Source organism: Ceratotherium simum, chromosome 32 (assembly GCF_057802395.1).
Source record: "Ceratotherium simum simum isolate JZ-2026a chromosome 32, ASM5780239v1, whole genome shotgun sequence".
NCBI lineage: Eukaryota > Metazoa > Chordata > Mammalia > Perissodactyla > Rhinocerotidae > Ceratotherium > Ceratotherium simum.
In genome coordinates this window covers 3,183,825-3,195,944 of record NC_141931.1, presented here as the reverse complement: position 1 = coordinate 3,195,944, position 12,120 = coordinate 3,183,825, and positions in this window count along the sequence as shown.

Below are 12,120 nucleotides of genomic sequence, written 5' to 3'. Positions count from 1 at the left end.
TCCACAATCAACCTTGCTATACTCCATTTACACCACATGGAGAAATAAAATGTTTTTCTAATTGGCTTTCTAATAAGTACTAATTAGTTCAGGCCTTTGTGATCCATAAAGAGATAAAGAGTGAGCTTGCACCCTTCCATCAAAGCACTAAAACTGCAGCTGGCAAAGTGTCAGGCGGCTTTCTCTGCTGATCTTCAGGCAGAAATTGAAATTACCTCAGTGAAAAATCTCATTTAGATTTTGCTAATATGTGTTAAAATCTAAGAGATGAAACAGCACAAGCAACTGTGACAGAATCCCCAGGAGCGGTCTGAGGGGACCAGCTTGGGGCAACATTAGGACAGGAAGTAACATTTAAACCAAGTTTTAAGTTGTGACAGTTGTACAGCAACAGCCATTTCAATACATCTTTGTCCTGAAGGACTCCGAAGGTGATATCTAAGAGTTCAAAGTCAAAGGGAGAAGGTTAATGCATCATACTGATTATTATGGATGAACAGGTTTAGGTTGGACGGAGGAAATATGGGTCTTCATAGCTGGAGGATTCAAAAGGCTCTTCCAGCTGAAGCATTAGTGCAAACACCACAGAGGGGGTATCCAGGAGGAAACCAAGGAGAAGATTTCAGAAAGCAGGCTGCTGGGTCCTCTGTCCTTGTGCTTAGATCAGGCACCAACCCAACTCCACCCAAGTTAGACAAATTGGTCCCGAGGTCCCAAGTACCTTCTCCATTAAGTGAGCCATGGTTTTCAAGGTGTGAAAACTCCCTGGGAAGCAGCTGAGACAGTCTTTCTCTTATTTCTGCTCTTACCTGGGTCTTAGGAAATGTCCCATGCTATCCTCATGGCAGTTTCCACAACACAGCATTTCCTCAAGCTATTCTAGGGCCGTCCCGCTTCCCATTTCCTGTACAAGGTCATGAAGCGATCTTAAAGAAATAGTAACAACGATGCCTTGTGGCACTGCTCATTGTGATTCAAAACAAGACGGGTTTAGAAATCATTTGCAATGCAGCAACAACATATAATGCATCCTTGTTATTTGTAACCAAACTGTTCTGGAAGGGGGTACAGTACATAGGATATGTATAACATAGCGCTCAAGCTTTAAGTCAACTGTGTTAAAATGAAATAACTCTAGAAGTTAAAGGATGCTGTAATAGGGTGCCTATGAGAACCGGTTGTTAATGGCAGGGCAGGAGTGACAGTGAGTGGCAGAAGAGATGAAAAGGAGGGTCATGCAAATATCATGAAATACTGACTTTTATATTGAAAAATGAAAATCAATCTGGAAATCTAAGAGAAAAAAACACATGAATGGAGCACATCTGAGGGGGACGGAATATGGTGGAGGGGGCTGAGAAAATAAAATATTTTGACAGTAAAATTTTAGATTCCTAAGAATGAGAACAGATAAGCAAGAGCATTAGGAGGGCAGGAAGTCGGGGTTGTATACAGGTTGAGCAGGAAATTATTTCAGCCTAAACTAAAGTCAGAGTGGAAGTGAGAAAGAAAACGCTCAGTTTGTAAGATTTCTGCTCAGGAAGTGGAGCAAACGTCCTATGGGAATGAATGTGGCCAGAGGAGGAAATGGAGGAATAATAGATGATTACAAGCCCTGAGTTTGGAAGAAGTGGGGAGGTGTTATTGACAGTCAAGAAGGGAAAGAAGGTGTCTTAAAAAGGAAACAAACAGGATTCATTTTTAGGTTGGTTATTTGATGTATGGGGAGAAACATTCAAAAGTCAAGACTTGAGGGAGGATGTGTCTAGGAAACAGAGGGCAGAGGGGACTGCTACACCCAGGGGACAACTCCACTCACTCCACAAACGTAGAAGACACATCTTAAGGGCAGATTTTAACAGGAGGTGAAAACATGAAGAACATGAACACGATTGCCTGCGAGTTTATTCGATGGCTTCATCGTCCAGATTTTATTGTTTTCATTGCATTTATGTCTGTGTACCTTTCAGTGCATTCGTCTGAATCACCAAGCTTGTGGAATCTTCCTTTTGTAGAGAGAAAGAATGAATCTTTGGTGATTTTGATAAAGAGAAATGGGGGTGATGGTGAAAGCTCTTGGATAAAGATAAGGATAAAAGTCAGAATTCTTGGGTATCTAAGTGAATGAAACTTGGTAAATAACACAAAGGAAGGCAAAAAGAATGCAGATAAGATTTTGACAAGATAAAAACAAGACTGATTTTGAAAGCACAGAGGAAGTGGCAAAAACAGTGTGACAGAGGACAGGATGTGAAGAAATGGAAGGAGAGTGGGTGGGAAGGGACAGAGGAAAAGGACACGTGTTCTGGAAGAAATCGGGGAAAATGTCTAGGGAATTACGGGCAAATGTTTTGAATAGATGACACCCAGATGGCCAGGTCCACCTGTCCTTTTCCTAGAGAAACAAAAGCAACCCCCACTCTGTTCTTCTCAGCAGTTAAAGGCAGAATCAGTGCACGAAGATTTCACAAGAAGAGGAGTTTCTGATGCTGATTTTTGCACTAGTGTTAGAAGGTAAGATGAGCAGGGAATTGACAAAAATGAAATGATCAATAACCTAGAAGCGAACATAATATAAGGCTTTAAGGGATAGAAATGCACACGCTATTGCTGAGATTGTATCCAAAATTGTTGAGATTGAAGAAAAGAACCATATGGGACTCATGGGGAGGACTTGGGGAACCTGTATCTAAGTAGATGCCATGGATACTGATCAAGAGACAGAGAAGTAAGTTTCGAAGAATACCAGACACACACACACACACACACACACACACACACACACAAAAGGAAAAAGACTAGAAGGTGGTTACCTGTAGGTGGTGATTTCTTGACTAGTATTCATTTTCTACTTTCATGCTTTTGCATTATTTTAAATTTGAATTCATTTGTAGTCAGAAAAAAATATTTATTTTTGTCATTAAGAAAGACAGCTAACTTTGAAAATCAAGCCAAATGGAGGATTAAGCCATCTTAATGCCCAAATATGTAAGCAGTTAATCCTTTAAAAAATCTTTTTTCATGTAGTTCCATGAGAGGTGTGGCATTTTTGCCAGTAGATAAGAACTTTAAGGCACTGTGACTTCGAAATGCTAAGAACAACGACCATTTATTTTTAAAGTACTCAATAGATACTTGCTGGATAGAGTAGAATTGTGAATAGAGGTAAATTTTGCAGGTACATACTCTACGGAGAGGTACGATCTGGTCTCTACTACTGGAAAAATCTCATGGAAGCTCTTCTCTTTCGGTGGGAGTTAACGGTTTTTTGAGGCCAGTCTTCATGACAGACTCCTATTCAGGAAGGTCTCTGTGTGGGACCTCTTTGGGCACACATATCTTCTGGTTTTCTAGGCCAGACTCAACTTCAAACATATTATCAAATCATCCCACAAACCATAAGAACGTCCCACAATTTCAGCATTTCTGACTTCTGAGCTTTGTGTGACTCAGACTGCTTTGAGAATCTGGAAGCAACAGCCAAGACCTCTGTGGATTGTGTGTTTGAAGCCCTGGTTGCAAAATATGGCAGCTGGAGTTACACATCGCCTATGGATGTTCCTCCTTAGTCTCCCCGCTTCCTCTAGACTCAGAACAGTTTATACCGGCTCCTTATGCAGAGGTTATAAAAGACTCCCTCTTTTGGCAGTGTGGAGGGAGCCTGCCACATCTGGATGGCTCCCTTCATGACTGGGCCAATGGCAGACTGCCTTTGAGTGGATGAAGAACTCAACGGATTGGCTCCGAAAGGCAGAAGTGCAGAGTATCCTCTTCTTACTCATGTGAACAGAATTCGAGAGGGGCCCAGGTCCTCTTATTCACGCCTCCCATTCTTTGACCCTATGCGTGATTGATGGGGTTCCTTCCTGCTCCAGGCACTGGGGCCACTGTTGTCACCAGGAAGACGCTCCTGAGGACACCTGGTCTACACTCACCACATGGCACGTGTGAGCTACACGGGGTTCTGGTCTCACTGCCATAGTTACTTTTCTATACCTGTATGTTTTCTTTCCCTTGTGTGTGTTTTCCTGCTTATTTCCATAAATAAAATGTACTTTCTCAGCTGTATAGCTGCTTCCCCTGATTAATTCCTCCCGTGGCCTCTCTGTAATGGTGTTTCTTCTTTTGCTTAAACCAGCAGGCAACTGCTTTTTGAGTTGAGTTAATGGGGGATGGAAAGGAGTTAGCCAAGTCTCCATGGGTTTTCCGAGAATCCCCATAACCTCCTTACAAATGGCTTATGTTTTCTGATTCCTTTTGATTTTGTTTATGCTTCACCAAGGTAGACTATTTTATATGCCACTCAGAATTTCATGAAACAGCTCATACTGGGTTGGGTTTTAAGTAATACTTTGCAGGGAATTTGGGAGCATCCAGTTATCATTCCTGCCATCAGAACCTGGTTGCTCCTTTGCCATCATCGTCAGAACAAAGCGTTACATCTGCTTTCCTTGCCTCACACGGCGGCTCTCCCAGTCTCACTGCAAGCTTTGTTATCTGCTGGTCTTCCTCTAACCCCTTACACACAATAGATGGCATCTATTTAAGTATTTAGATCCCTTTGGAAACAAGGCCTTCTTTTGAGACACACGAAAAGGATTTTCAGGCAGCAAATCGGCAGGTAGTAATTTTAATAGCCACTAATGTGAATTAATAATTCTAATAACCTCATTTCAGATGTGTTATTGGGACGCTGGAGAGAGTTGCCATGGCTGCTGTATTTTATTGCTCACAGCTGTGCAAACTCATTTTGGCCAGCAAAATTCTCCTGTCTAACCTCTCCTTTCATTGGTTTCCACAATCTCAGGCAGTGTGGATTTAAAAGAAAAAAAACAAACGAAACTCAAAGAAAAGTTGTATTCTTAAGACTCTAAGTAAATGGCATTGATAAGTGACAATAAGGGATCCCAGTGCTTTTGAAAAGAATTATGCAGTTATATATTCATGACATTAAATCATTGCTTTGGCACATTTATCAATATCAATGTCCAAATTATAATTTGTCAGTAATTCCAAAGCACCTTCTTTAAGTGCTTTGGGGCATAAACAATATTTGTTAATAAACTATCTTAGGTATCATTGCCTCCTACAAGATTCCAAAAAGTACATTAATTAATTCATAATCTCAGTCTTGTAATCAACAACTAACCGGTGAAAGTTTAGCTCACTGTGTGTAGCGTGTGCCAGGGTGTTGCGTGAGTGCAGGGTAACCCCATGTACATCCCACCTGACCTGGTCCTGTGGGAGCTCACAGCTGGGCAGGTAAGTTTCGGACCTTAATCACCGTAATAGAATACTAAACAGAACTTCATTTGTTAAGCACCGGTTAATTTCCTGGTACCATGATAGTGTTTTATATATATGTTCCCACTTAATCCTCACAGGATTCCTATAAGGTGGTCATACTGGTGGTTCTAAAAGATGGCCACACGTTCTTTGATAGTCCCTTTGAGAGGTGGAGTCTACATCCTCTCTGCTTGAATCTGGGCAGGCTCCTGACTGCTTTGACCAGTAGAATACAGCATAAGTGGCACTAAGTGACTTCCAAGTTGTCTCAAAAAGCCATGCGTCTTCTGCCGTAGCGTTTCTTGCTCTTGGAGCCCAGAACCATCATGTAAGGAGTCAGATGCCCTGAGGCTGCTATGCTGTGAGGACGCCCAAGGCATGTCTATGTGCTCTGGGTGACAGTGCTAGCTGAGCCAGCCTTCCATTCATCCCAACCCAGGTACCGGCTGAAACTTCAGGTATTCTAGCAGCCTGTAGATTCCATCTTTCTAGCTGAGGCTCCAGACCTTGTGAAGCAGAGACAAGCCATCCCTACTGTGGCTTGACTGAAATCCTGGTCTACAGAATTCATGAGCATACTAAAGTGGCCTAAATTTTGGAGTGGCTTGCAATAAATAACAGAACACAAAGGAAACTTAGAAGTTAAACAACTTGACCGATGTCTCACGGTAAGTAGCAGGCCTGGGATTCAAAACTGGGTCTGTCTGGTGCCGCATCTCGAGATCTTTTTACCATAAAATTGTAAGCGCCATAAGAGAAGTCTGTAAACAGTGTTATACGAACATGAGACACAAGTATTTCTCCTTCTGTCCATGGTCATTAGTGCGGACTCATCATGGGCTTGCCAATCTTAAACACAGAAAAGCTGTGGAAAACATGTTGTGATCTTTAATTAAAGTATATTTTCTTAAACCCACCCCTGTGTTCCTACCAAATTTTCATGTATCTGATTTGAAAAGTAGCCAGCTCATTGACTTTAACTTTCATCTGAACCCATATGGCAATCTGGAACACAGTATGAAGCCCCGAGTTCTGTTCTGCTCCAGTTGCGGCATTGGAAGCCAGTCATGGGAATGGCTCACCAGCTTCCCTTCTTTGTTGCCAGTTAAATGCTGTCTTCTTGGTTCATAAAAAAAGTTCTAAGCTTTTACAAACCTTGGCTGTTTAGATCTCAGGATTGCAGAAGAAATGCAGATCTGAAGAAGTTAGACCATTCTTCCATCCTGTCAGGCCCATTCAAAGGCTGTGGTCCAATAAACTTAAACCTCATTCCCACCTCCCCCCCATCTTCCCTCTCCGCCCTACACAGGCCTGTGAAAAAAGGCAAGGCTAACATTATATTCACTCAGAGGTTTGCAAAACTTAGGAAAACGCTTGATGAGATGCGGATAATTTAATAAAAACCTCAAACCACTTTGGAGCTGAACTCTAGGCAACATACATCAGCACGTTGAAAACTCTTACAGGCAGGATTGAAATTTTACATCAACTCCATTTCCCGGGACAAATTGACTAACTTTGAGAAACCCTCTTTATAATGAGAGGTCTCAATGCAAGGTCACAGGTGACAGAATTGCTTATGCAATTAGTCACTAAATGCATCTAGAAGCTTTGGGGAATAAGGGACTTTCCTTGCTGAGGAGCTTTATTTATTAATTGTTAATTATAATTTCTCTTATCAGCTTCTCTGTGGATTTAGTATCTACAAAGAAAGACTGAGGGCAAAAAATTACGAGGGTTTCTGTAAAACAAACATCCCACCAGTTAACAGTGCCCGCTCAGCAGCAGCATTCGGGCATCTCAGATGGAGGAACGAAGCAGAAGCGTTTGTCCACCACGCTGGCACAGCACCTGCTGGGTGGGAGGCCCAGGCGAATGACACAGGCCTTTGGAGCTGCCGCTCATGTGTGGTCCTGTGGAAATGGCGATCGAGAGCTCCAGCACACCAGAAATCCTGTCTGGGGCCTCAAGCTCTGCCTGTGTATTACATTTCATCGGGAAGTCCCGTCTCTTGAACTGCCCTGGCAGGGTGATTGGTGGTGATGAATCATGTTGGCCTCCCTCCAACACAGTGGGTTCTATGACACCAGCAAGTAACATGACATTGAAATGTAACCTGCTGAGAGGAACCCAAAGACTATGCAATGTCATCCTCGTGGGTGTGACAAGTTGGCTTCCTTTAGGCGGCAAGAGACTGTGCACAAACACTTAACTGACCCTTTGTGGTTGTTCTGATGCATAGTTTGCATATAGAAAGAAAAAAATGCTTCTGTACTTTAAAAAAATGTCGAGCATGACATTAAATATTGCCAGTTTAATTTTTTCCTATAGGGCTGTCTTCTTCATGGAGTTTGTGGTATAATTCTTCGCAGGTTATAAAAGTACATAATCACTTTTGACAAATATAGATACACATATTTCCCCACTAGCAATAAGTGGATTAGATGATATTTCAGATCTAGACAACCCTAATTAAATTACTCCTAACTTTACTGGCCCCTGTGGATTGATCTCTCTTTGACCTTCACAGCCCATCAGAATAAATGAAAAGAAAGCGTTCTAATATTTTTTCACGTTAAAACTTTTACATGAGCCTTCATATCTATATACTACGTATATATATCAATCGCAACCAGCCAATGTTTGCTTGTTCTTTATGTGTTTTTCTATAAACCTAGTAGTAATATAAATTAGCATTATGTCATGAAATACATTAGGTTACTGCAAAGAAGGGTCATTTAAATTACATTTTTAATGTTTCCACATTCATTTAAGGAAGAAAAAATATTATTTTTAAAACAAATATCATTTCTGAAGACAGGAATTGAAATGTATTCTGATGCCTTTATCTTTTTAACAGGACAGGGTAAAAGTACTGTTCAACATAATCAACAAAAGACATTTTCTTTTCTTTTTTTTTTTTGTGAGGAAGATCAGCCCTGAGCTAACATCCGTGCTAATCCTCCTCTTTTTTTTGCTGAGGAAGACCGGCTCTGAGCTAACATTCATTGCCAATCCTCCTCCTTTATTCCCCCAAAACCCCAGTAGATAGTTGTATGTCATAGTTGCACATCCTTCTAGTTGCTATATGTGCGACACGGCCTCAGCATGGCCGGAGAAGCAGTGCGGTGGTGTGTGCCCGGGATCCGAACCCGGGCCGCCAGTAGCGGAGCTCGCGCACTTAACCGCTAAGCCACTGGGCCGGCCCAAAAGACATTTTCTTTAAATGGGCAAAGTAGTGGAAATTTGCTTTGCAACACTGTGCACTACAAATTATCTTTCATGTGAAACGAATCTTTTTTGCTCTTTATGAGGTGTCTTGGTGGTAAACACAGTAAGGGAACATTTTTTGCCATTTGTGAAAAGATGATGTTTATGTTACGCGTTTTTTAAAAAAAGGTTGGATACATTATGCTGTTTGTTTAAAAATGGAATGCGACTCCAAGATAATAGATATGCCCTCTTTTGTTTTTATTTTATTTTTTTTGTAAGGAAGATCAGCCCTGTGCTAACATTTGCAATCCTCCTCTTCTTTTTTTTTTTTTTTTTGATGAGGAAGACTGGTCCTGGGCTAACATCTGTGCCCATCTTCCTCCACTTTATATGGGACGCCACCGCAGCATGGCTTGCCTAGCGGTGTGTCAGTGCGTGCCCGGGATCTGAACCGGCGAACCCCGGGTCGCTGCAGCGGAGTGCGTGCACTTAACTGCTTGCGCCACCTGGCCGGCCCCTATGCCCTCTTTTAAATAAGTATGAAATTCAAAAATTACAAGTAACACAGACTACCACAACTAATAAAAGTTCTTCCTCTTTTCTTTTTCTTTCTTTCTCTCTCTGCCCTTTTTTTTTTGCCTTATGTTAGACAATTTATGATTTTTTTTAATTAGCAAAATTTTCCTTGAGCATTTAAAGTATAACCCTGTTTGTGAACATTTATGTACAAACTCTTCAGGGTTACCGTGTTATGTAATTCAAGGTACTCCCACCATGGGAATAAGACTTCAAAAATATCCTCTGATAGGAATAGCCATAAATTTAAAGCAACTAGAAGCAGGATTTATGTCTCATTCAGGTTTTCCGTTCTCCACAGTGGTTAGTACAAAGCTTTGCACATAGGAGGTACTCAATAAATATTTGAATTAATTTGGACTGTTGTATTGACCAATGCTATGGGTGATTGGTACCTTTTGATTAGAATAATAGATAAACACAATGTAAAAATCATGTGATGGCCTGGTGCTTTTGTTGTTTGCTGAGTAAATCACAGTAAATATTAACTTGCCTGATTGATCACATGGTGCATAGCCTTTTTGATGCAGTTGTACAATCAATTTGATCATCCACCTGGTGGTACCTGCTGTCCACAGGCATTTTGATGGGGTTTTGGCATTACCACTAGATACTGGGTCTCCTTTGTCTCTGCTCCTCTAAGGGTGCATTTCCTTATCCCATTTTTTTCTGTCTGCTAGAAAAGGTCTTTTAGCTAAACACGTGTGTGCGCGCGCACACACACACACACGTGCGCGTGCCCGCACACACACACACCCTCCACTGAAAGTTTTTCAAGACTGTCCATTTTCAATTTTAATTCTTAATTCAAGAATTCTACACAGGATAAAGATTTGATTGAAGAAGGAAATACATATTTTGCTTTCTAATTTTTTTGATTTAGCATTCTTACATCATGCTAATCCTGAAGAAGTATCAAATTCTCCAAAATAAATTGAAGCAAAGAAGCATCTCCCCTCTCTTTGGCTCCTTCCCAAGGCTCATAGTCTCAGGAGTCCTGCAATTCCTTACAATATTAAGGCGGCTTCTGTTGAAGAGGACTGTATATTTCACATATTATCAAAGAAACTGGCAATCAGAGAGGTTAAATAACAATTGTCATAATGTGGGCAAAGTCAGTGTCAACAGACTTAAAATTCTATTTTTTGGTAGCTTTCTACTCATCCATGAATAAAAGTAAGTGTTACAACAGAAGTAAGCATTCTTTCTTATCCTAATGAAAAATCTTGACATACTAGTAATTTTGTAACCCCTCCCTCTTCCCCAAAATGTTGTTTTAGTTACTCTGTACTTGTGACTGGAAGAACCAAAACCAAAATTAAACCTAAATTACTTCACTTTTGTGTTATATACTTTCCTCAAAATTACATCCCAAAGATCATTTAAATACTCATAACATCACCTTTGCAAAAATTAAGTTCCATAACTTCTTAATTTCCTTTCCTATTCTTTCTGTTTTATTATACCCTATGTAGTTAATTCAATCTTCTTTTTTTTCTTCTCCTATCCAGGGAACCTGGGCTGCCTCCTACAACATCCTCTCTTTCCCCTTCTGAAAAGCAATTGAAAACATCTTTGCTTGCTGCTCAGAGGGAATTCATCCATTTAACATAAAATTACACAGGAATTCCCCAAATAGAACATAAAACATTTCCTATGATATCAGGGGAGTTAGTTTCTACAGATGGCAAGCTGAAGAAACAGCAGCTAGTTCTTGACCAGTGCCCAAACTCAGGTGGGTGGTTACTAAGGAATCTGAGTGCTCTGTAAGCTCCACATCCAGTGCATTTTTTCCTGCTAAGATATTTCTCCTGTTCACTCTTGCCTATTCCCGTATTCAGTTGAATAATCACTAGCAGCAGAAGAAGCCTAATTATCCACATCATCCTCTCTGTGCTCAAATCACAGGCAAGAGGGGTGCAATTCCTTCTTTATGAATTCATCTCCTTCCTAATGATAACTGATGCAAACAATGTCTTATGAATAGAATTTCTGAGCAAAGGGTGGAAGCTTATGAAGTTAGTGAGAGCTTATGATCTCACCTCAGTGGCAAGGGTCATCTGCCCTTCTCCCCTTCCCTTCAAGCTGCCAACAAGCCAGGGCTGGCTTCCTTAAAATGCACCTCTGGGATGTTCATACCATATGGCAGTGCTGAGAATGTCACCCTAGGCTCTAGGGTATTTTCTCCCATAGCTTACACAAATTGTAAATTATTATCCATAAAATAATGGTAAAGGGAGACAAGGGCAGCGAAAGGATCTGCTGTAAAGCCTCCATTAGCAAATGAGATTAGCTTTCCTATTCATGTGAAAAGTTCAAGGAGGCAATCTTGTTAAACAGCCATTTTGCATAAAGAAATAATATGCCATAATGGATCTTTTCAAATAACTTTGATGTTTTCCAGAACAATTTATTAATACTGTGCTTTGGAGGAATAAGGGATGAAGCCTCACGGGAGGATAAAATCGGTCGTTGTCGGGCAGTTGATCACGGCTCAGCAGATTCCATAGCTGTCTGCATCACATTTTGCTCCTCTGCTAGAAGTGCCTCATGGCACGGTATCCCCCCCGCCTCATTTTATCTTGGCATTGTTTACTCAGAGAAACACAGTCCTGATTTTCAATTCTCTATAAATGATAGCCCAAGCAATAGTTACATGACTCTGATGTGACTGCTCCCTCTTTTCCATCCCTTCCCTCAATACCCACTGACCTTAAGACTGGAAACATGGGGGAGGGGAGTAGGAGGGAAAGGAGGGTGTTGGGGGGTACACCCCAAGTTTGCAATAGTAAGTTAATAACTTATCTATTTGAAGTAGGTTTCCCAAGCAAGACCCATAATTTGGTTTCTTGGCTGGATGTATACACACCTGTGGGCTGAGCCTACTCAACCCACTGCTTATCAAACTCCTTCGGGGAATTTGCACAATGATGCCTGCTTCTAACTGCACCACTTAGCCTTCTGGCCCACTCTCGTGGGTAGCTTACATGGAATAAAATTCCTCTCAAGTGCTTTCAGTTTCTCTGTGTTTTGGGTACATTCTCA